A 27,351-nucleotide genomic window follows, 5' to 3' on the forward strand; every position below is an offset into this window, starting at 1 on the left:
TTTACACATACAAAAGATCATGGAAAATAGAGGTCGACTCGAAAAAAGAATTCGGCTGTCTGGTCTAACATTTAGAGGGCAAATGCCCACCGATGGAAACTGTCTATTTCATGCAGTAGCAGACCAACTGCAGCGAGTTGATTCCAACAACAAGCTCAGCCACAGTGAACTGCGTGACCTAGCAGTAACTTGTCTTAGAGATCACCAATTTGTTGTAAGTCATTACCAATGTTCTTCCATCAGTGTTGGGCAGCAGGTATTAATCAAGTTGTTGATGCAGGATTCAGTTGGTCAACCTCTAGACATGGCCAATTTTGTAGCTGGCAGAGATTGGAAAAGCTACTTAGATAATCTTGCTCAAAACAGGACATGGGGTGATCACCTAGCAGTGATGGCACTAGGAACATCATTATCCCATGACATTCGAATAGTTAGCAGTGTATCTGGTACTGATGACCATTTTGACATCATCATCGAACCAAATGGCCACAAAGCACATCATGAGGCACCTCTAATTCTGGGGCACTATGCTGAGAATCAGTACGAGAGTCTCGGTATTTGTGATGGTACTTGTCTAATGCTGAATTTTGATAGCTAACTAAACACTTAAACAAAAATTTTGTTTTGTTCCAATAGCTGGTGAGAAGATTGTTGGCACATCCAGGTATATTAAATATCACACTAAAGGAGCATTCCGGACAACTGCACATCTGATGGCGTGCAAAAACTGCTTCACTTGGCAGACAAAATTCTTGAAAGAGCCCCCGTCAGTTTTTATGTTTTTAAACGTTCTGAACGTACATCTGCCGGGTTTGCTCTGAGATAGTGCCCAGATACCCAACTTGGTTAGTTTAAATTTCCTGTTAGTAGAGCGAAGGCGAAGCCAGCAGCTAGCGCATATCTCCGGAATGCTCCTTTAATTAATTAAAGACATCCAAATAACAACATCAATTTTGTTCAGTAATTCAAGTGAGAGTACAGAGAAATACACTGCTCTTGGAAAATCAAAATGTAGTGCCATCGCAAATGTCACAGACCATACATACTGCAGACAAACTCTCTGTCTGTCTTTGCCCTACACTCCACCAAATGATGTCATAATTGGCGATACAATTATCTCAATGGAACAGGAACACCATGCCAGTGGTCCAAAGTGGCTGTTTTTGACGAGAGAACAACAAGAGCAGGTAGAACTTTCAAAGATAAGACCAAAATAGCACTTCAAATAATTTCTAGGTGGATAAAATCTGGGAAGGCACAGCACCAAACAGTGTTGTTGCCTACGATGATGATGGCCAGGAGTTGAGAGCTGCAGAATTGTGTAGTCTGTACCCAAACAACTGGGTGAATGATAAAGTAAGATATTAATTCAGTAATTTATGCATGGCTTTGTGTCTATGGTGAGCAACACAACAGAAATGGGTGGTGTTGCCAGGTTATCAATGCCTTTCTTCAAAAAATTACAATATCATCATGCCATCAGGTAAAATGATTATTCACTGCAATAATTGAAAAATATTGAAATAGCTGGTATCGCAGGGATTTCGAGTATTCTCATATAATACTTTTCTCTACATGTCCCTGAGTTTGTGTTGTGATGGCAAGAGATCACTTTGGTGGAAATGGCATAAAGTAGGCTTTCTGATCTCTGTTGCCATTCCCTTTAATTTTTGTATACATTGACTTTTACATAACACTTTTGTGACAGGACGTCAACATTTTTCAGTATGACGTTGTTACTATACCAGTTCATCTTCCTGGTCACTGGATAATTGTGGTAAACTTCATTATTTGTACACATGACAGGAAATTCATACACTTGCTACCTTGTAGGTTCTGGACACCAAGAGAGCTGAAATCAAGTACCTTGATTCATTTCAACCAAACCAAACCAATTATACAGTTGTAGCACGCATTCGGTATAGCGTTGCAATGAACTTAGATAACCTGTGCTAATTATTGACACAAAACCCTTGTTTGACAGAGAGTTCTTACAATGTGAAGCAGCAAAATGGAAGTTCAGTGTATCGGGCAAGTGGCCTTGCATAGCCGGATCCTCTCTAAGAGTCAGCATATATAAATTTGTTGCTTTAGGAAGACTTACATTTTCTGTTATGCATAGGATTTCCCAATTCAAACCAATAAAGCAGATTGTGGTGTTTTCATATGTATGGTAAGTAGCTCCAATGCCATGAAGATACACCTGTTGTCTGTATTAGTGCTGCGTATTAGTGCTGCATTATTCACTAGGCATTTTATATAAAAAGCATTAGACAAAAAGCATTATACACAATGCATAATGCACTGAGTATTAGTGCTGCAGCAATTGTTTTGGCATTGGTAGAACGCCATACGCAATAGGTGTGTTCACACTAAGGTTTGCAAACCATGGTGTGTTATGTTTTGATTTGTGTGATACTAGGAAATAGATTACCATACAGTACAAACCTGTGTTCACACTGGACTGGGTTTGATTACCTGGTTTTGTCAACCTAGCACGCTATTGTGATCCGTTGTTTGAGTAGGAATCTCTAGACATGGCGTCTGACAACAGAGCTAGAATCCTCCGCATGACAAACGACACAACAGTTCGGTACTCTGCGCTAGCACTGCGATAGCGACGAAAACCCCCGGAGCGTGACCATTTCGTCCATTCCATTTTCAATTCACGGCAACAATTGAATATTGAATTAGAAATTGAAAATTGCCTACAAGTTACTTGCAATTTCAATATTCAATTCTATTAAAAATTAAAAATTGATTGATCGACGGACTATAATCATTTGCGGATTAAAATGAATATTGAAATTGCAAGCACGTTAGTTCAATTTTCAATATTAAATTCAATATTTAATTTAATTTAAAAATTAAATATTAAATTTTGAATTTGCGTGGCCAATTCGTCCATTCCATTTTTAATTTTTGAGACAAATTGAAAATTGAATGTCAAATTAAAAATTGACTGGCGTTGCTTGCTCTTACAATATTCCATTACATTGAAAATAGAAATTGATTGAAGAACAATTGTGATGTCAATATTCCTTTACTTTGCAAATAGATTCAATCTTTTCATCCGTCCAATTTTCGTAAATTATGAATATTAGAATAGAGCCTCCGATGCAATTTTCTTTCTCCGTACTAAATGTAAATAGAAAGTTACCCGCAGCTGCTAGCGCGAGCCATATCTCATAAACGACATAATGACACCGCGCGGGCGGTCACCGGTGACTTCAATATTCAATTCTATTGAAAGACGAAAGTTGGTCTAGCTTAGCCACGCCCAGCCACGCCTCTGGCATTCATGCAATGTAATGCAATTAAGAGATGCATGAGAAAGCCTCGACAGGCACGCGACCGACCTCTCACAACAAGTCGGTAAGCACTTGCACCTGGCTCTCGTCAACCGTCACGCTCAGGCGCGAGACATTCCTTGCGGCGATGAGCGAGGGCAGCTCGTTGCATGGAGGCACGCGTCTAGAGCATCTATAATCAACGAGATCAACGTCTAGCCTACGCTGGAAAGTTGACGTCTAGTCGATTTGTAAAGACTCCAAGCAACTATCTAGCTAGAGCACATTTGCGTGGATCATCTAGACCACGCCTCTAAAGATCTGACGGGGAAGCTCCAGCCGGTATCTATCATCTCACGATATAACGGCAGGTCGTGCATTGTCTCCACTCTCGATCTCCATGGACGAAGTTGACGAAGATTTTGTTCGGAAGCGAGTCGAAGAGGGTAATAGTCATGCTGTCATCAGTGAAGAATTACAGACGATGTTTCCAGGACTTCGGGGACTCGGCGAACGATCTGTTCGACGTTTCTGTACAGACAGAGGCATAAGTCGACGTTGTTCTGTGACTAAAGAGGAACTAGAACGCTGCGTGTCTGACGCCGTGAGCGAGGTGAGCACTAGCTATATATCTCTAGGTAGCTGGCTGCATGCTCGTTATAGTTAGATTAGGTCATGATTTGATCATGATCACTATAGCTAGGTCATGATTGTACACAGCATGTATACTGTGTGCATGGCCTATAATTCCTGTATGTATATTTATATTGACTCTGACAGGTCGGACCATCTTGCATCTTCAGATCGTCAAAAAGCAAGAAGAAGGCAACGGCTACGCAATGCAAGTCTAAGATTTCTTGTACTTGTACGCGGTCTCCAGTAAATTTTTGATTTTTTGCTTGACTTTTACAAAATAATACAACTTTACATATTTTAACTGCTAATACGGTCTTGTTTCAATAGCATTCTAAGTCAAGATTGTAACATGGTAGCACCTAAATATTATATACTCATGATCAGCTAGAACTCTTGATCACAGAATGTCATGGCTCTAGTTTGTCTTCTTTAGTCTTTTTGACTTTTCTTTGTAATGGAAGCTTGCATATGTCCATTTAATATATATATATATATATATATATATATATATATATATATATATATATATATATATATATATATTAATCTCATTGCATATTTTTGGGGAACAACTGTCTATTATTTATATCAATATGTTCATTATGTTAGAAACTGCAGAGAAGATCTTCAGCTTTAGAGATGTCCACAACTTTGAACGACAAACAAAAGAAGACGTATGCTAGTGCCACGAAACTGGAATTGATGTCGTCAGAAGTCTCTGAAAATAGCAGTGATAACGAGCCACCCTCTGAGGGAGCCTACACTGCTGGACGTTCACAACTCCTGATCCGACCTCTTCCGTGGAGAGCCATTGAAGCAACAAAGGTGTTTGAGGTTTTGGACAGAAAGTACGCCAGAAGGCAGACTCAAAGAGGAACGGTACCAAGAGTAAACGGAGCTCCATCTACCAGAACACGTCCGGGAATGACATTGTACCAAAGTGGGCTTTGGAGACTTCTGCTAATTACAATACGTTTGATTTTAATACATGTCAAAGAACATGGATATATAGAGCTAGATCATTCAAATTTGCTGTTAACATTGTTGTCCATTGCCGAAGTTTGTTGAACTAGAGAAATAAATCACATGACAATTAATGTCAATCACCTGGTTTGTGTGTCTTAGGACTACCTATAGCTCATATTTGGAAAAATATGTATACGGTCAATATTGCTTGATATACACAGTCAATATTGCTTGACATATACAGTCAATATTGATTGATATATACAGTCAATATTGATTGATATATACAGTCAATATTGATTGATATATACAGTCAATATTGATTGATATATACAGTCAATATTGATTGATATATACAGTCAATATTGATTGATATATACAGTCAATATTTGTTGATATATACAGTCAATATTGATTGATATATACAGTCAATATTGATTGATATATACAGTCAATATTGATTGATATATACAGTCAATATTGATTGATTTAGACAGTGAACGTAATTGATGTGTGCAGTCAACAGTACTATTGTCATTAACATTGACTGAATCAATCAATCAATTTTGACTGTAATATTGATTGATATATAGATGTCAATATTAGCTTCTCAATATCATCAAAGCAGAGCAAACATGCGACATTTACTAATAGATATTTACCAAAAAAGAAGAAGAAAACATTTGGTAAAATCTTTCAGAAATCTGTGTTTAGCTTGCAATATGAATCCGTTATTATCTGCCTAATTTCTTTGCTGTGAAATCTATCATTACAATAGCACGTGATTGCGCATGCGGATAAGTCATGCGTAAGTTGGCGCAAAACATCATGTTATGCAAGTTTGATTTGCAATAGATAACGTTAACTGTTGTTTTATCTGCAGGTCTCCCATACCGAGCTCAGTACTCTACGTCATGTACTACGGACGAAAATACCACGTGCACTGTCACGTGATCTATTTCGCGCCATATTCGAAACCGTGTCTCGTGATGTTGAAGCCATGCACAAAACACCTAGCATCTTCCGGGTGAGTCATTTACATACCAAAATATCGATAGTGTGTGTGTGTGTGTGTGTGTGTGTGTGTGTGTGTGTGTGTGTGTGTGTGTGTGTGTGTGTGTGTTTGTTTGCTTGCCTGTTTGTTGTGCAAATGCATATCCATTTACAAGCACACTTGTGCCCAAAAAAGCAAAATAATTTGTAGTCTTAGTAATGTAGTTTGTTATGAACATTGTTATTTCTTTACAAGAACAATGTAAATATAATTAATTGAGACATAGCTAATAGCAGATCCCTCATGTTCAGACAAAGTATCTGCCAACTGTCCAGAGAAGACTGCAGTAAAGTAACATTTCCAGTCACTTCTCCAGAGAAGGGAATGCTTGTTGAGCTTGCTGAAGTACAATCGATGGCAAATCCAATCGAGTGCTCTATGATTCCTTCTGAGTCAAGGTGTCGAGGATTGCTGAGAATTCTTTCTGCAAAGGCCAGCTTTGCTGCTGGCTTTACCTTTGGTGCATTCAGTGCTAATGGCATACGAGAATGCATCGCAATCTATTTTGCAACAGATACAGCACACAGAGTGAGGTACAAAATTTGATGCAGTAGTGTACAGACTGTGGCATAGAACAGTGTATGCTAAGTAATAATGCACACGTGTACACGAGAATAACACACACACACACACACACACACACACACACACACACACACACACACACACACACACACACACACACACACACACACACACACACACACACACACACACACACACACACACACACACACACACACACACACACACACACACACACACACACACACACACCGACAGCCAAGACAGACAGACAGACAAACAGACAGACAGGGCTATTGTTAGAGATTTTGATGATTGTCAATTGTAATTCTTACTCCCATATGGGGTTTAAGTCAGTAAAGAGTGATTATGTAATGGACTGATGGAAATTTTGTTGTAATTGAAATATATGATTGACAGACAACAAACAGACATACAGACACAGTTCCATAACTGGCTAACTATATTTCACATTTTCTCTTTTTCCAACTGCAATGTAGATATGTAATAGCAATACTTTGACCACCTGCATCTTTCTCAAGGCACTTTGAAAGTAAGTCAAAAGTATTATGGCATCACAGTAGAAATATGATACAATAACCTAACCTATCATATTGTAAACCGGGGTGAGCAGTATGGGACAAGACCCTTTGTAAAATGTACATTTGCGTATATATGCATATATTCAATATTTATTAAATGTGTTTTCAGCTGGAATTATTCAGTGGATACGCAAGGCTTCTTACTGTGTCAGTTCCATCATATTAATTCATTGATTCTTCTGTTCAAATGGAAGTTTTAGTCAATTGTATTGATGATTAGTCTTCAGACAGTATTCTACCGTATCCTACTATTGTGATGCCCCAATACTTATGACATAGTTTCTTGTTTCAAAGTCCACTAACTACCTTAAGAAAGACCACAAAAGGTGGTTAAAATGTCTGCAAAAATATATACATATTTCACTAGTTAGAAAACAGAAGTGTCAACAATTCTCTGACTGACTAACTATACGTTTACATTGAAAATAGAAACATCAGTAATTAAACATATTATTACAGGAAAGAAAAGGAATGGTTCAACAAGTCCATACTTCCACCCAAAGACATGCAACTGGAACTTGTTTCTAAGCAGCATCTAGATATGCTAAAATGTCATTTGTGGTCTCGGTGTCCTTCTGCCAAGGTTGCTGGATCAATAACCTGTGATGACTTAGCTAGGTTTACCTGCGATAGATGGTTGACAGATGCAATACTAGAACATGTGTGTGACCTTCTTAACCAGCAATGCAGCAACATAGCTTTTTTTGTCTTGTCAGAAGCCAACAAAATGACATTGCCGACTTTGATTCATACTACAGTAGCCATAAAGAAAGAAACCCTCCAGAAAATTGTGGCAATCTTGAATGTCAGGATTGATAGAGAAACCGAATAGTCAGCTGTCACGTGTTCTCTCATTCCCACTGGTAACCACTGGGTAGTATTTGTCATTGACATGTCAACAGGAACGTCTTACTATGCGGACCCACTGGGATATCCAATGCCATATAATCTTAAAATTGAGCTTGACCCTTTTCTACAACATCTGAACAAGACTCTAAACTGTGAAATTGACCACCCTATTCAACTGATGCACAAAGTAAATTTCGATGTAACAGGACGGCATTTGTGTCTTGGAGAATGCTTGACATACCCTTTACAAACTTGCTCTTCTATTTGTGGGTTTGTAACTATCATGACAAGTGCAATAATAGCAAATTGTGATGAGTGTGGAAATGCATTTTATTAAAAAGAAGAATAGTCAATCCACTGAAACAATGGCTAGGAATTTACCTCCGACCATCAGAATACCCTGTTATCATTCGCCAAGCCTTAGCTACTTGGATTGTGTCTGGTAAGATTACAGTAGCTAATATCACAGACAAGAGACTCAACATTCCTACTGAGATCATGATGATGTTACAGACATCACAGAAAGCAACCGCTGCTCAAATAAGGCAAATTGGTGTCTTTAAAATTGCAAAAACGGCACATCTCTTACACCAACTTCTTCCAGCTAGTCCTGACAATCAAAAGAGAGTCCACTTTTCAGAAGAGCCAGCAAGTTGTATGCAAAAACAGCCAGTAGAGACAAAAATTTCAACATCAAGTACACTGACACAAACTAAAGTACAACTAAGTGTGACGCCATCCAGTCAGTCTGTACATCATTTTCCAATCAGGCCAGGGTTGCATTCTGTTGCTACGAGCACCAATAAACCAGCAGTAATAAGCAGTTCTCTGTCTGGTGTCACAGAACCCTGCAGAGACAACTGTTTATGTCATAAGTGTCACACACGAGAATGTAAGCAATTGCCATTGCCAATAGAAAGGAAAGAACTCTGTACTGAATCCACCTTCAGAAAACTTCTTCCAGCTGGATTTACACATGATGTTCAGTCATTTGCTGCCTACACTCCTAATCACTACTGTGGTGCCCCTGATATGTTTACAGCTGATATAGTAGCAGATGTCACAGATCAAGTCAGTTGCAAGAAGTGGATAGAGGAATTCTGCAAAGTTTCACTGACCACGTATCGTACTCAGAGGACATACACCAAGCTGAAAGGGAAAAGACTAGTTTACAAAGTTGACTACAGGTGCCAGCATAATACGATGAATAAAAAACAAAAAATTACTAGAACGACTGCCCGCACCTCTCCACGAAACAGATACTGCCTGCCCAAGCACCATTACAATTTCTGTGATGCCAATAGAACAGGCTGTCAAAGGATTCCAAGGTTGGATTAAAATTGACTTTCGTCACAACCATCCACTGAGTTCTGCCCATACTCTTGGTTTTCGAGATGTTTCTTCTGATACAAATAAGTTATTCCAAGACTACTTTAGTCAAGGGTATTCACCAGCACAAGCAAACTATGTGCATGAGAACAACCTCCTTGTTTGTACAAACGATTTAAAATCTGAACAGCTTCTGTCTGATCGTTCTACAAATCCCCGTCTAGGTGACACTTACAGACTGAAGTCTGAATGGGATCAGACGAATAGTGGTCCAAGGCAAGGAAAAGCTATGTTTGAAGAGTTCGAAGCCAGGATCGAACAATTCAACAAAGACTGTGAAAAATCAGGTGGTAAGGCTGTCTTGCAAAAATTCCATGCAAGTAAAATACCAGGGGAAGACACTCCTTTTATTCTTGCAGTTTGCACTCCTCTCATGTGCCGAGTACATAAATATGTACAGCAGGCAGGAGAGCTAGTATATTGTGATGCAACATCTGGCTTGGATGGTTCCAACTGTGCCATGTACGTAATCAGTTGTTCAAATGTAGCTGGAGGGATACCTCTAGGTATTGTTGTCACTTCAAGTGAGACTACCGTGACACTTTCAGTTGCTTTAAGTAAGCTACAATCAGTAATGCCAGAATGGGCATTTTACAACAACAGCAAACAAGGGCCTGACATTTTTATGACTGACGATGCGTCTGCACTTCGAGAGGCAATAGCTGCTCAACGGCCTAAAGCTCGACGCCTTCTTTGCACATTTCATTTACTTCAGAGCATCTGGAGATGGCTGTGGAATGCAAAAAATAACATTCCGTTGCAAGACAGACAATCTATAATGAAAGCAGTAAAAGCATTGGTATTTGCCAAATCTGAAGAAGATGTCATAGACAAGTATGCAGAGGTAAAACTGTCAAACACATTTCAACGACATTCTCACTTTGCAAAATACTTTGATAGTATATGGCAGCGTCGAAGAGAATGGGCAACCAGCTATCGGTTAGGACTCCTCACAAGAGGAAATAACACTAACAACTATGCCGAAGTAGGATTTTGTATTTTTAAGGATATCATTTGCCAGAGGACGAAAGCTTTCAATTTGGTACAACTGTTTCAGTTCATTACAGTCAACCTAGAACAGTACTATGAACTACGACTACTAAATATAGGCCACAGTAGGTTTGACCATGCACTGTCAGTTCGATTCTATGGCTGGGATGAAGAAAAGGTAGACAGTACTGCTATAACAGAGATAGATGGAACCTCAGGACTTTACTCAGTTCCAAGTGTTTCAAATCCTCAGCAGTTTCATACTTTGGACATTAAACTAGGTGTGTGTTCTTGTCCAAAGGGTATGAGCGGACGGCCTTGTCACCACCAGGCAGCAATCGTCATGAAATATAAGCTGTCCAGTATCAACTATATTCCATATTACTCAGCTTCAGCATGAAGATAGTTTGCAACAATTGCACGTGGAGATCAAGTTCAAAATGAGGAATTCTACGCAAGCCTCCATGAAAAAGACACACATTCATTATTAACAAGAGAGAGTCAATACTCTAAATCAGAATCAACAGATACTGTTTATCCTAGTCAGTTGCAACCTTCAAATGAAAACCAGGAACCCAGTTTTTTCTTGGACAGTGACTGTACTATGGACAACAGTGACAACAGTGACAACAGCGCAAGAAGCCTTAGCCCCGATGTAGTGTGCAACAACTTAGACTGTGTTGTCGAAGATCTCAAATCAAGACTGACGTGTGATACGCAAATCAAGGAGGCCACAAATAAGTTCTGTGAAAAGTACTGGACATTGAAAATGTCCACAACGTTAGCCGCCAGTTTACACCAGTTCGGGAAAGCACACTTCCATCCAACAGCAAAGAAAAATGTAACTGTAAAACGTTACAGACACAACATGATACCTGTGCAGCCTACAGCAACAGCTCGTAGAAGACCACTTCTTGCACGCGGTCGAAGTAATGCACCTCAAGGACGGCCAAGCGGAAGAAAGCGGAAGGCAGAGATAGAACTTGACAAAAATGTTATGCCTAAGAGAGGAAAAATGTCCCTTAAAAACCACACTGTTTGTCTAAATTGACATAATTTTAGTAGTATATTACACTATAGCCAACTCTCCAGTTTAAAGTATTAATAACCTAGAATTATAACAGTTACCTGATGTGTTGACATAGTATGCATACCATTGTTGTAAGAACATGCAATTTGTTTGCAATAAAGTTTGGTATACAATTAATATTTCCGGTAGCTTTATACGTAGACTTGGTGCTTAACTGAATAAAAGAGAGTTATTCACAATCAAGTTCTCCAAACTGTACATCTGGCTTGCACACATTCTTACTGCATACATACAGTGTACCTAAATCTTCAGTTACACAAAAGGTAAGCTATATTACAGGCACATTGCTTTTTACCAACAGCACAATCACACACCTGTTGTGTAGTCGCGACAAATATAAAAAACACAAGTACGCAGATCATTTGCTACAACTGTACCAATTTAGAACAGGTATATCTTTCAGACACCACTGCAACACGACAATTATTTAGTAGAAGATAGCAGAAGAGGTGGGTACCATGTGGTGTTCGCCACGTAAGCGACAGTGAACTGACAGTCACACATTCTTCCATTGTTTGGGTTTAGCATTTATAGCAAATTTTAATACTAACTGACATCAGCCGACAATCATAGTACAGCACAACTCCGGAATGTTGGTTTGCACTGCCATTCTTTCTAATTACACCCTAAACTTTGTAATTCATGGTGTAAGACAGGTAGTCTTTCCTGGTCGTGGCTGTCCAATGATCGATGTCAACTTCTCCTTTATTACCATCACGATCATGTTTGCCATCACGATCATGTTGTCATCCATTGTCAGTTGTCAGTTGGTGCACGCTCACACACACACACACACACACACACACACACACACACACACACACACACACACACACACACTGTCACACACACACACACACACACACACACACACACACACACACACACACACACACACACACACACACACACACACACACTGTCACACACACACACACACACACACACACACACACACACACACACACACACACACACACACACACACACACACACACACACACACACTGTCACACACACACTGTCACACACACACACACACACACACACACACACACACACACACACACACACACACACACACACACACACACACACACACACACACACACCTAATCCTAAAATCCTAAATGTCAAGAGCTGCCTCTCAGAGGTCACACCCCCAGCTGTTTAGCTGGGCCCTGTGCGCTACTCAGGGAACTCTGGGCCTACACACACACACACACACACACACACACACACACACACACACACACACACACACACACACACACACACACACACACACACACACACACACACACACACACACACACACACACGCACGCACACACACACACACACACACACACACACACACACACACACACACACACACACACACACATTAGATTAAGCTCGAAAAATTCTAAATATACTAGAAGAAAGTAAACTAAACAAGAGTACTTGCATGCCAGACAGCAATTGCAAACTGACAACATCGTTGTGAAAAGAAGAAACATTTCTTGTTCTGCGTCTTTATTTTGAATAATTTCCTCCATTACTACATCGTGCTTTTTGCCGTGAAACGATCACGCAAGCAGTAACACGTGATTTATCGCTTAGTGTCACGTGTTGACGATAGCGCAAAACAGTGCGAGGCAACATGTCGTAGAGTAATTGATATCAAAACCGCGTGCAAGAAAAAAATTTGCGTTGCCCTCCAGGCAGATATTGGTATCAATCGAAAGCTCTTCACTTGCCGGTGTAGCAGCGGATTTGTTCCGGGGGCTCTTATTGCTATATGGGGCTACAGCCTACAGAAGAACACCTAACGCGCACATGAATGTTACTACTCTAGTCGGGATCCTCTTTCAGAGATCTTTCCATTGTTAACAATGGCAGCGATGAATAGGATTGACACTAAAACAGTGAACAATGCGATGTAAAAATGAACGAGCTAAGTTAGAGTGTTATCCGGGACCTGTTTACAAAATACATGCTACATACTGCGTTATTTGGTAAGCCAAGCTGATACACAAGTCAAGCCGAAAGTGTGGAGCCAGGTATTCATCATTGCATATATATAAATTGATTTATGGATCGATTGCTGTTGATAGAAATAATATCTATCTATCTCTATGGTTCTCCACGTTTTTGTATTATTCACGCAACAGCTCACTGCAGACTAATCAACAGCACACTACTCTCTCAACGCAACGCAATACACACACGCACTATCAGACTCCCACTCGTCACTGTACATGTACTCTAATTTATTAGACAAGACTAGATGCCATTACATATCTGATAGCTAGTATAGAGTTTGTGGATGCCTTCCAGTCTTGCCACTTTGAAGGTTATCGCGTCCAAGCCCACAGCAAAGAGCAGAATAACTTTTAGTAGGGCAGTCAGTAACTTACTGCAACAGATTTCAGTTCGCTTATTTCAGTCTACTGCAAGTGTAATTTGCACTAATTAGTTTACGATTTGACACTGAGTTTGACTTTTGGGATTTGCCAACTTTGGCAGGGGACTGGTAATTGTTCTCTGAAATAAGAATATATATATATATATATATATATATATATATATATATATATATATATATATATATTAGTGGAATTGTTTATTGGCTAAATAGCTGTAAGCAAGCTTGGCTAGAAGCAAGCTCTGCCAGACAAAAGAGCAATGGATGTACTGTACCTGTATCTTTTGCAGTGCATCAGCTGTATTTCTCACCGGGTTGTGTAACTTTGTAAAACCAATCATAGCTTTTTGAATTTTATTAATGGCAATTAAACTTCTATGCAGCAATTGACTGCTTTGTCTACTGTATAGTGATTGCAAAGTTGAATATATGACTGAATGTTTTTGGTGATGTATAACATGAAATACTATGAGACACTAATATTAAGAATGCTGTTGTTGCTGGTGTTCAGTGGTATGGATGTTAAATATTTTGTATATTAGCATTGTTAAGTTGTTAACTAAAATAATAGCAATCTACATCACAAATTTTTGATGTTTTGCAGTATGAGACTGAGTAAAGGCATAATTATTACACAGGTTATTTCCTGGACAGTTTGGTAGGATTTAAGTTGTCTTCGTGTTAAAATGTCCACGTCTTTGTTTGCTTTTGTGGGACATAATTGATAAATATTTCTTAGTAGACAAATGTTCTACGAAAAATCTTTCTGGTGAAACAATTTCATAGGAAATTATGTTCAAGAGAAGTGATGAGCATTTCTACTTGTATTTTGTACACCTCTCTTTTGACTTATTATGGATTCTAGAATGCCAGATGATAGTTACTCTATCTACAGTACAAAATATATCGTATTAAATATTTTGCATGCAGTTATCCCGATCTGTCAATCAATTATGCAAATGAGCCAGTTATTAGATTGGGGCAACATAGGTACAGCACTGGTTATAAACTTTTTTTTTGGGTTCATCTTACACAATATGATGCAGCTCAAACTGTCTATCATGGGAAGAGATCTAGACTACTCTTGACCTGATTAGGATTTTTAATTAACATATACTATACTATACGCAGCTGTGATTGTAGATTTATGTGTATGTGTAAGTTGTTGTTGTTCAGAGGTTACTCACATACAGTGGAATTTTGATAAATGAATTGCAGGAGACACTAGAATTTTGTAATAAGTGAACGCATCCGGATTGTTGTTGCACATTCAGGACATCAAAACTAAATTCATCATATCAAGGATTAATTACATTGAGGTTTGCTATAGCAAACTCCACTGTATCCCTGTGCTGTTTATAGAAATATTATCTACCTATATGTTGGCAGTGGCTGTTGGTGCTTCCCATTTGGGTGTACAATATACACAATAGATGTATGTATATGCATATACATTCAACACATTATACAAGTGCGAAAGATACCTTTCTTTGAAAGTAGACCTATGTGGCTCAAGAATAGAGTTTATGAAGTATTCTGAAAACACTGTTGACTGTAAGTGCTACAGGTTGTGATAACATAAAATTAAGTCCAGATATTGATCAATTTCTAAGCATGCCGTTCCCAAAGCACTGAAGGTTAACAGAATGACCTATACTGGCAACAGCATGTCAACTTGGTTATTGATAGGGACTTTAGAACTTCACAATGTCAAGTTTGCTGTAAACAATATGCAACAGGAGTCGTATTAAACCTGAAACGGTGCTTATGAGTCTTGGGCTGACTTCATGATTACATTCAATGAACAGACAACATTACATTAATATAGCTATTGTAACCCATAAAAGATCTGTCTACCATGCTTATAGAATTGTTTCTTTATGTCACGTATGCAAGCACACAGATCATCTAGTTGAGAGCTGCTAAGTAAATGTATTGTTTCCCATATTTATAAATAGGAGTTTGGTATTGTTGCCCGCACCTGCACCAATACCTGAGCAAAGCTGCTGCAGGTACAAGGTACATGTCAGGCATTATATGTTTTGCGGCAAAGGTGTTGAAGTTAATGTGCAGGTTGTTTGTAACCAGCACAAAATCACCACAGTTTTTAAATGATGCTTGTTAACAAAGCATCTGTAATCCATCCACAGAGCAACACGTAAGTCAATACTAAGCCAGCACTCTCCTTCTTCTATTGGATGTTCTTTGAGCTGCAATGAAATAACAGTAAACATTTAATCATTGATTTGACTATATATATATATATATATATATATATATATATATAATAGTGCTCAGCAGCAAAGTGACAAAAAGTCAGTTGTCATTCTTATCTTGTTGCTCACACTCACTTGAGCAAAAGTGTACATAAAAACGACAAGTTCTTTTTGAAAGTGTGAAGACCACTTTCAGAAATTGTAGCAACAAGGTACAAATGACGAAATTGTTTGGTCTACCATATTTGTAATGTGTGAATATGTGTGTTGTTAGTGTGTTGTTGGACTGACACACATTCCAAATGATGTCTACAAAATTATAATACAACTTACTATGGTATCATCATCATCTTCTGCCTTCCATTCTTTAAAGGTTGCCCCTGTTTGACATAACCGCAATAGAGAAGTGTTAAACAGGTCACATTCCAAAGTTTCTTTATCGATTTCCTTGATTCTTGTGTCCCCACCTTTGAAGTCTGTAGCTTTTACTTGTTGATGTAACTGTATGCTGTCACTATCAAGAGCATGAGTACTGATGTGTTTATCCGACAGCGGAACAACCTGTTTGAATCACACTAAGTGAAAACATGATCATATGACATCAATTAACAGAACTGATAACACTGTAAATTTCTTCTTGTTGGTGTTACACTATAAGTACCATACATAATTGCAACACATCCATTGCAGCAACTTCATATAACTATATACTGACTAACCAGGTATGACTGTCACTGACATCATCATGTACAAGTAAAATGTCTGCACACAGATTGATGTTGTATGTTGCAAAAGACAATACATATTGCTAAAATTAACCAACCATTCTTCTGCAACAGACTTCTTGGCGAATCTCTTTCTGTTGATTTGTCATCTATAATTTCTACATCACCTATCAAGACATCCAGGGAATCTATTTTACTATCTAAAAATTGTAGTGACACACTTTACTTACTGTTGTTGTCTGCTTGTGTTTTACTTGCAGTTGAAGTCAGTTTCCAAGAGCTGTACATTCAAGATTCAAAGCTCAAGGTTTAGTGTTCATGCAGGTGTGTGTGTGTGTGTGTGTGTGTGTGTGTGTGTGTGTGTGTGTGTGTGTGTGTGTGTGTGTGTATGTGTGTGTGTGTGTGTGTGTGTGTGTGTGTGTGTGTGTGTGTGTGTGTGTGTGTGTGTGTGTGTGTGTGTGTGTGTGTGTGTGTGTGTGTGTTATAATTATGTAGGTTCTTAATTACTCCATTTGCACTAGCAACTTTCGAACTGGGCCAGTGTACTGATGGGCAGGGTTTCCTGTGTGAATTTGTCAGTTAGTGTAAAAAGAAGAAGACCAGTTTGCCACTGACATACGGAACCATCTAAGAATAACTGATAAAGCGTCTTGGCTTGGTTTGAAAGTTGCTAGTGTCAGTGGAGTATATGTCCACAATAATTATTTTGTACCAGTGTGAATCTTTCTTGAGACAAATTATGTTGCAAATCCATGATCTTGCTAATGACATGTGGCACTCATACGGAAAATGTAGTGAAGAAAATTAGGCTGTTTGTAGTGTGCGAAACACATGAACAACATACTTCTTTGAAGTTGTATGAAAGCCTCATCATTTGATAGAGTGCATGCTGTTGTAGAAAGTTAAGCATACAGACAACAGGTGTATCTTCATGGCATTGGAGCTACTTACCATACATATGAAAACACCACAATCTGCTTTATTGGTTTGAATTGGGAAATCCTTTGCATAACAGAAAATGTAAGTCTTCCTAAAGCAACAAATTTATATATGCTGACTCTTAGAGAGGATCCGGCTATGCAAGGCCACTTGCCCGATACACTGAACTTCCATTTTCCTGCTTCACATTGTAAGAACTCTCTGTCAAGCAAGGGTTTTGTGTCAATAATTAGCACAGGTTATCTAAGTTCATTGCAACGCTATACCGAATGCGTGCTACAACTGTATAATTGGTTTGGTTTGGTTGAAATGAATCAAGGTACTTGATTTCAGCTCTCTTGGTGTCCAGAACCTACAAGGTAGCAAGTGTATGAATTTCCTGTCATGTGTACAAATAATGAAGTTTACCACAATTATCCAGTGACCAGGAAGATGAACTGGTATAGTAACAACGTCATACTGAAAAATGTCGACCGTCCTGTCACAAAAGTGTTATGTAAAAGTCAATGTATACAAAAATTAAAGGGAATGGCAACAGAGATCAGAAAGCCTACTTTATGCCATTTCCACCAAAGTGATCTCTTGCCATCACAACACAAACTCAGGGACATGTAGAGAAAAGTATTATATGAGAATACTCGAAATCCCTGCGATACCAGCTATTTCAATATTTTTTAATTACTGCAGTGACTAATCATTTTACCTGATGGCATAATGATATTGTAATTTTTTGAAGAAAAGCATTGATAACCTGGCAACACCACCCATTTCTGTTGTGTTGCTCACCATAGACACAAAGCCATGCATAAATTACTGAATTAATTTCTTACTTTATCATTCACCCAGTTGTTTGGGCACAGACTACACAATTCTGCAGCTCTCAACTCCTGGCCGTCATCATTGTAGGCAACAACACTGTTTGGTGCTGTGCCTTCCCAGATTTTATCCACCTAGAAATTATTTGAAGTGCTATTTTGGTCTTATCTTTGAAAGTTCTACCTGCTCTTGTTGTTCTCTCGTCAAAAACAGCCACTTTTGACCACTGGCATGGTGTTCCTGTTCCATTGAGATAATTGTATCGCCAATTATGACATCATTTGGTGGAGTGTAGGGCAAAGACAGACAGAGAGTTTGTCTGCAGTATGTATGGTCTGTGACATTTGCGATGACGTTACATTTTGATCTTCCAAGAGCAGTGTATTTCTCTGTACTCTCACTTGAATTACTGAACAAAATTGATGTTGTTATTTGGATGTCTTTCTTTAATTAAAGAAGCATTCCGGAGATATGCGCTAGCTGCTGGCTTCGCCTTTGCTCTACTAACAGGAAATATATACTAACCAAGTTGGGTATCTGGGCACTATCTCAGAGCAAACCCGGCAGATGTACATTCAGAACGTTTAAAAACATAAAAACTGACGGGGGCTCTTTCAAGAATTTTGTCTGCCAAGTGAAGCGGTTTTTGCACGCCATCAGATGTGCAGTTGTCCGGAATGCTCCTTTAATGTGATATTTAATATACCTGGATGTGCCAACAATCTTCTCACCAGCTATTGGAACAAAACAAAATTTTTGTTTAAGTGTTTAGTTAGCTATCAAAATTCAGCATTAGACAAGTACCATCACAAATACCGAGACTCTCGTAGTGATTCTCAGCATAGTGCCCCAGAATTAGAAGTGCCTCATGACGTGCTTTGTGGCCATTTGGTTCGATGATGATGTCAAAAGGGTCATCAGTACCAGATACACTGCTAACTATTTGAATGTCATGGGATAATGATGTTCCTAGTGCCATCACTGCAAGGTGATCACCCCATGTCCTGTTTTGAGCAAGATTATCTAAGTAGCTTTTCCAATCTCTGCCAGCTACAAAATTGGCCATGTCTAGAGGTTGACCAACTGAATCCTGCATCAACAACTTGATTAATACGTGCTGTCCAACACTGATGGAAGAACATTGGTAATGACTTACAACAAATTGGTGATCTCTAAGACAAGTTACTGCTAGGTCACGCAGTTCACTGTGGCTGAGCTTGTTGTTGGAATCAACTCGCTGCAGTTGGTCTGCTACTGCATGAAATAGACAGTTTCCATCGGTGGGCATTTGCCCTCTAAATGTTAGACCAGACAGCCGAATTCTTTTTTCGAGTCGACCTCTATTTTCCATGATCTTTTGTATGTGTAAACATAATTGTTGAAGTGATAACTTCAGTTCTGAACTTTACTGGGAAGATTACAACTTAAAATTATTTGCCGTACCTACTGAAAAAGTAATTCTTGCAGATGAGAATAGTCTGCTCATTTTTCGTTTCTTTGCTGACTCCTCATTTTGAGAGCAAAATCTTTCACCCACTGATGTAAATTTACTCTCTGAAACACAGTACATGTACCAAATTTCTTTTTATGTTTCAAAAAATCTTGCTATTAATTTACCAAATGTAAGCGCTTATGGTGATACAGTGTGCAATATTATCATATTCTGCATTGTCAGAAGAAAGTATGTTCTATTATCGCAGTTAATTAATTAGTCTGTTTCACACATGGAGATGGTACATTTCAATGTACTAAGATGCCTTTTGTAGAGTAGAGATAATGCTCTTTTTCTACAAAAAATTAGATATACCTGATGATACAGAAGGTTGGCTAAATTCCTGTCGTTGATGGAACGGTTTAAGTCTCGTAGCACTGTATAGGGTTTTACATATAGCACTGTCATTCTGCTTTCTCACGTAATATCTGCCTTTGCCAGCTCTCTCGGCAATCTCATATGGGCCTTTCCAACTCTGCTCATACTTGCTTTCTTTACGAGAAAGTTTTTTGATGTTCTGTAGTAGAACATTGTCACCAACCTGCTCACACATCAACATTATTTATTAAACCATAACGTTTCTGAATGAAGGATTGCATTAACAAATCACCTTGTATTCTTCTTTTTTATGTCTGGCGTCACACTGCTGTTTCTGTCGTTTTTGTGCTTCTAAGATGTTTTTCTTCACATTGGTGTCCACCATCTTTTGCAATTGGACCATTTGTTGTACAGACAATTCAAGTTCATCATCAGTAACAGTGAAAGTCATGACATCATTTGTGATTTCTAAGGCATCAAAGAAAACATGTTTGCATTCTAAAAGTCTGTATGGCTATGGAAAAAACACTACAAGGCATAAAACACAGAACTCTTAATGCAAAATGACTCTGAACAAAGGTACATAACATGCAATAGACAGCAGAAACTAAGAAATTTTTAATTGGAGTCACTGCATGATTATATATTATATAAATAGTGACCAGAAAAGTGTCTTAGTGTCCTCCTAAAACTATAGTAGGAATTGCTATTGGTAGAAGCTATCTTGCTATAGCTTCTGCCTTGTGTGACAATCAGAACAGAAATAGAATTACAGAGTCTACCAGGTATGTATGTTCCATAAGCTTTCTAGTAATGAGAGTGAACAATAGACATGGTGAATCTGATGTAATGAGTACTAGTCAATAGTCAATACGACTAAGCTCAATTATGACTTTGTGTCTCCATAAACCAATTTGTGCTGTACAAGAGCAACCACATATAGCACAGCTAGATGTAATTGCCACTCATTGATTACACTACAGCTTTTCACTTTTCCTCTCTTGTTGTAATGCTTATATACTTGTGTTGTCTTCAAAGTACTCGGCTGAGGTTTTGCAGTAAGATCCCCATAGACATACATACTGCAGGTACATAGATTTTGGTACACATACGTTTTTAGTTACAAGCACGTGCATGGTCCATGATTATATACACAGAGAAACAGAAAGAATTACAGAAATTTTGCTGAAAACCTTTCAAATAGTTATGAAAAGCGATGCAACTGCAAATGTTGTCCGTGAGAGTAGCAAATGTCTTTTCTGTCATTAGTGTCATATACCTACATGCATACATACGCAGTTCTGACCTTTTGGCTTTGCTAGCAGATCAACAGGAAGTCTTGCGTCTCGTCCATAAAGGAGGAAAAATGGCGAATATTTTGATGATGCTTGTTTACTGGTATTATATGCAAACAATACTGAGTCCAAGTACTTGAACCAGTCACCCTGGTTCTCTCCAACCATCTTCAGAAGGGATCTCTGTAGCGTCTGATTGAACTTCTCAATCAGGCCGTTGGTTTGGGGATGGTAGGCTGTTGAAATTAGATGGTTGACTCCTGTTGTTTCAAATAATTTGTGGTTGAGGCAATTGACAAATTCCCTGCCTTGGTCTGACGTAACAAGCACGGGCAGTCCGTGTCGGCAAAACAAAGTTGTGAGGAATTGTGCAACTTCTACAGCAGACTTGGTGTACAATGCAGCAGCTTCTGCCCATTTTGTATAGTAGTCCATACAAGTAATGATGTATCTAAAAACACGTATTAATGTGTGGTGTGTGTGTGTGTGTGTGTGTGTGTGTGTGTGTGTGTGTGTGTGTGTGTGTGTGTGTGTGTGTGTGTGTGTGTGTGTGTTTGTCTGTCTGTGTGTGTGTGTGTGTGTGTGTGTGTGTGTGTGTGTGTGTGTGTGTGTGTGTGTGTGTGTGTGTGTGTGTGTGTGTGTGTGTGTGTGTGTGTGTGTGTGTGTGTGTGTGTGTGTGTGTGTGTGTGTGTGTTAATTGTTGCACAAATGTATAAATGCATGAATGTGACTCAGATCTCACTTGTGCCCGGTAGGTGTTGCAGGCAGTGGACCCACAAGATCTACTCCAATTCGATGCCAAGCACTCTTCACTGGGATGGAAGTAAGCTCTAAGGAAGTTTTAGAAAACTTTGGATTTGCCTAGAATAGATCAATAACAGCTGATAACATTAAATATGCAGCTGTTGTAGATCATAGTCGTGTGCCAAGGACGTACTCTACTTATAATTTATTATTATTGTTGTTGTTGTTGTTATTATGTAGATTCCTGGTATTTTTTGCTAAGTTTGAGTTGTCCTACATTTGACATGTCTTACACATCTTGATGTACTGGTCAATGTCTTCACAAATGCCATGCCAAAAATACCTGGAGCATACTTTTTCGCGTCTTTTGTCTCTGCCAAAGTGACAGCCTCCCAAGCGATTGTCATGAATCGACTGAAGAATCTGCTCCTTCAACTCCTTGTTTTGAATCCACTGTCTCTTGATCTTTTCACTCTCACTGTTGCTTTCAGAGTAGTACAGAACAGCATTGTTCAGGGTCACCCTCTCACTAGTGAACTTTCGTATGGCTCTTTTTCTGCTTTCTGTAGCACCTTGTACATACCTTCCACCATGGGATTCACTCAAGTACCTAAACGCTTCTTGGTACGTAATAGGATTTCTATTTGACATGATGAATTTCGACAGGTGTACACAATCTGAATGCTTGAATTTAGCTCAAAGTCAGGGCTATAGCTGGTCAAATTGAAATATCATGAGCTCTAATTAAGTTATAGTCATCATTGTTAGAGAAGTGGTGACACATACTTCTTCTTTGCTAGCTGAAGACGTCTTTTCTTAGCTATTATCATGACCCACAACAACCTTGTTTAGAGTATAGGCAATTAAATGGAAGTGTTCTGTGCTGCAAATAAACCATTTAGCATATACTAGGGTAATTGTAATGACCCCACAACAATCTTGTTTAGAGTGTAGACAACTAAATGGAATTGTTCTGTGCTGCAAATAAACCATTTAACATATAATATAGGTAATTGGCTTATTCTTTATTTTTTGTACACAAACTGCTTGTTGCCATGCTGTAGTCACTTACCTTTAATAGCACGTACTCTGATTCTTGGCATGAGAACTCGATCCTAACTCTCTCTCTCGATCTCTTTCTCTGGAACATTTCTCATCTACTAGCACTCTAGATCTAATGTATTAGAATTTATAATGAGTCACTCTGCTAGTCATAATATGACTGTTCTATTCTAGTTATGACCTCTGTGGTGCATTTGCAGCTGTCTGTAGTGATATGATGCCCAAGTGACCACAACAGGATTACTTCACGATCGAGTCTCTTCATTATGGCTTCTCTTTGTCCATCGAGTACACTTACTTACTCAGTTTGCTTGGACAATATTTTGAGTTTGCGTGCATGTAACCGTAACTCAACCAATGTTAGTTGCTTCTATTAAATATGTAACCGTAATTAAATGCACATATTCACAAAGCAGTTTGGACTCCGCAAGTTTTTCTCTTGGCTTTGTATGGCATTCGATCACTCGACATTTCATTATACCTAAATGTGTAAAGTTCACAAGTAAATTTGTTTGCATTTTTAATTTGAGGTAGAAGGTATCTAGGCTGGTACTAATCGATCCCCACCATTACTAAATCTAGAGAATTAAACATGCACATATAACACAACACATATAACACAACTTGCTTGTATGAATTTTCTCTCAACTTCCTGGAAGCATTGCAACATAGAATTTAGATCTACGGTGTCTGTACTTAGTTGAGGAACGCGTGCTACATGTTAAATTGGTAAGAGGCAGTATTTACCAAATTGTTTAGAACTGGACAATTTCAAAACTATTGCAAATCTTCATTGTAATGTTTCAGTTACACTGTGCTGAACTTGTTGCCACCAGCACATTCTCACACATGTACGTGCTAGTATTAGCAGAAAGAGAGGTACGTACCACTTATTCATGAAAAGGTTACACTACGCGAACACGTATGTTGTACAGTATGTCATCAAACAGTTGGTTGGAGCATTGCAGAACATTATTGCAGACTACTAGTACAACTTTAATTAAGTGCTATATGTTTATAGTAGAATTACTAGGTAATTGAATACTAGCAGAGGGTTAACGTTGATTGCTCTTGTGAAGTGTTATAGTTGACCTTATAATTAGGTGTTGTATCGCTGATAAAACACCTGCAATGGACCAATGAGCGCACCTAAAGGTCACGTGATATGTAAGCATATACTGGCATTAGGTTGAAAATATGTAGTTGATAAGTAAAACTGCTTATGCAAACTTCTATTATGTAAATCATTTCCAAAAAATTAATAAGTAATATCAATTTATTAATCTTAATAATAATGTTCTTTAGGTCTGTCTTCAAGTGTAGATCAGTACAGCATAATTGTGAAATCTTTAGGTAGTTTGTATACTGTTCAATTTTGGTATACGTACTTTCTAATCTAATTCTAGTTGTTTAATTAAAACAACTTTTGAATCTAAGACATATGAATAATGAAAATTAATTATGAAATTATGAAAATTATAAATTAATAAAACATAAAAATTAATAAAATTATAAAAATAATAAAAATTATGAAATAATAAAAAACAACTAATGAATATGGCATCATCTTGCAATATATACAAGTGCACCAATTCTTGAAATCAGTTGTTAATTAAACGTGTGCATATCTGATCATGCACTACTTCTGCAAATGTGCAGTTTCTGAAGCAAAACTACACATACAAACTTCTACTGGCCATGCTAATCTTTTGAAACAGTTTCAGTAGTTAATATTAATATATTCATCTATAATAGTTATATGTATCTCACTTTAGATGAAAAATGCTAATGAATTACAACGTATCCAAGTGGCTGATAGAGATGACACTTAATCAATGTGCTTCTTTATTAAAATTGTTTTTCTAGTGACGATATGAGTTTTCTACACACATATTAAGTTTGAAAGGAATTGAATGTTATCTTCATGTAATATTAGAGCTCCGATTATTTGGAATCGACCTATAAGTATGGACATATCTGATCACTACTTTCTACAAATGTGCAGCTTATGGAGTAAACTGCACATACAAACTTCTACTGGCCGTGTTAATCTTTTGAAAGAGCTTCAATAATTAATATTAATATCTTCATCTATAATAGTTATTTGCATATTACTTTAGCTGCAAAGTGCTAATGAATTACAATGTTTCAAGTGGCTGGCAGGGATGGCACTTAATCAAGGTGCTTCGATCTGATTCAAATTGTTTTCTATTGATGATATCAGTTGTTCTACAAAAATATTAATTAAGTTTGAAAAGAATTGAATCTTCTTGTAATACCAGCTCCGACTGTTTGTATTTGTAATTGGCCGATAAGTATGGGCACATCTGATCACTACTTCTCCAACCATTCACTTTCTGGAGTAAACAGCACATACAAACTTCACTGATCTCACTGTTAATCTTTTGAAATAGTTTCAATTATTCATATTTATCTCTTTATTTAATATAATTAGTTGCAATTGGTTGCAAAATGCCAATAAATTCGAAGCCTTCACAAGCAATAATTTATACCAGCAACATATATAGAAGTACTACATAGTTTCAATAATATTTCTGTTGCTGGTAAAAATTGTTTAATTAATTAAATTGAGTATTATTATGCAAATATCTAACCACCACTTCTGCAAATGTGTGTATACAAGAAATAACTCTTCATGCAAACTTCCACAGACCGTTATAGTTTTAAAAGGTAGGATACTTGATATTAATAATTTAACGCTACAACTTCACTAGTAGTATCTAGCTGCAATATATACGTGCTATAAAATTTTTAGAACAGTAAAAATGCCAGACTATCTACATGAGCAACAGCATGTAAGTCTATACATCATACATTTGTCTTCACTACACATAGGTAGAATATACAGGCCATAGCTGTTACAGTTGAAAAGTATAAATCAATGCTTGTATACACTCTTGGTAAGAACTTGGAATATCTTGCTGTTCTTAGACCTTGAGCATTTCTTGATGGCATCTGTTAACTCAAGAGTAACTAGAACAAGTCAAAAAATCATGTCATACAGTTAGATTTCATTAATTAACATCTTCACACATGCCCAACCAACATTTCAGTAAAGTTGACAGAGATCTTGGGTTCTATGTGGCACGAAATTGCGGAACAACTTGTGTCAACCAAGTGAGCTAAATCACAAAAAACCTAGAAATAAGTCAGTACAAGAATACAAACTAAAACTACCTTCTACCGTCTACATATACTACAAAATCAAACCAAGATCTTGGCAGCTGCGGTGGTCTTCCAGGATCTTTCAAGATCTTGAGGTGTAAACACCCTGCGGCATGCGCAAAGATGAACAGACGACAGTTTGCTTCTGTATGCACTTTCTACAGCAAGCAAATAGACTCTCCTTGTAACCATTGCCTAAAACAATACGTATATTGAACGAAACAAATGTCTTGTGATTTCTTGACCACACCCTTAATTTTTCTTGCAGGAACCTGCACTAGCCAAAACAGCAGGTAACACGGTCGTATTATTATTGTCGTACTCAACCAGATCAGTCTGGTTGGTAAAGTCTATTACAAGTACCGGAAGCAAACCCTGCTTCAGAAGTACTTAGACCATCACAGCTGTCTAGAAAGAAGACATGACTTTACGAAGGATCCGAGTAGATCCCAGAAGCACTGTTTTCTGTAAGTGCTACAGGTTGTGATGACCTGGAATAATGTCCAGCCACCGTGCAATACCTGCGTGCACTGTGCCCAAAACTCCCAAGACCACCGGAACCACCAGTGTTCGACAATGCCACATGCGGCTTATCTCCACTCGCAAGTCGCTGTACTTCGCCAACTTCTCAGCATGTTTCTTACCAATGTTGCCATCAGCAGGACAGCTGATATCAATAAGACGACAAGTGTTTGTCTTCTTATTTCTGAGACAGATGTCTGGACGATTGGCTTTGATCTTCCTCGCAGTGGGGATG

At 38.2% G+C, this 27,351-nt stretch overlaps 2 long non-coding RNA genes across 3 annotated transcripts; one reads left to right on the forward strand and one right to left on the reverse strand.

The window, feature by feature from the left end:
- The first annotated feature begins 13,345 nt into the window (after positions 1–13,345).
- LOC134189693 (uncharacterized) lies at positions 13,346–23,825 on the forward strand. The gene is made up of 4 exons (XR_009971526.1): positions 13,346–13,436; positions 16,857–17,066; positions 22,358–22,425; positions 23,583–23,825. It is a non-coding gene; the product is annotated as an uncharacterized LOC134189693 (long non-coding RNA).
- A 2,269-nt stretch (positions 23,826–26,094) lies between these two features.
- Positions 26,095–27,120, reverse strand: LOC134190137 (uncharacterized). 2 transcript variants are annotated; one of them, XR_009971592.1, is made up of 4 exons: positions 27,086–27,120; positions 26,845–27,002; positions 26,476–26,789; positions 26,095–26,402 (listed from the first exon to the last, which is right to left on the reverse strand). It is a non-coding gene; the product is annotated as an uncharacterized LOC134190137 (long non-coding RNA). The 2 variants fall into 2 exon arrangements; XR_009971591.1 differs by having other exon boundaries at positions 26,476–27,002.
- Positions 27,121–27,351: the final 231 nt, after the last annotated feature.

The sequence above is a fragment of the Corticium candelabrum genome, chromosome 14 (assembly GCF_963422355.1).
Source record: "Corticium candelabrum chromosome 14, ooCorCand1.1, whole genome shotgun sequence".
In the NCBI taxonomy this organism is placed as follows: domain Eukaryota; kingdom Metazoa; phylum Porifera; class Homoscleromorpha; order Homosclerophorida; family Plakinidae; genus Corticium; species Corticium candelabrum.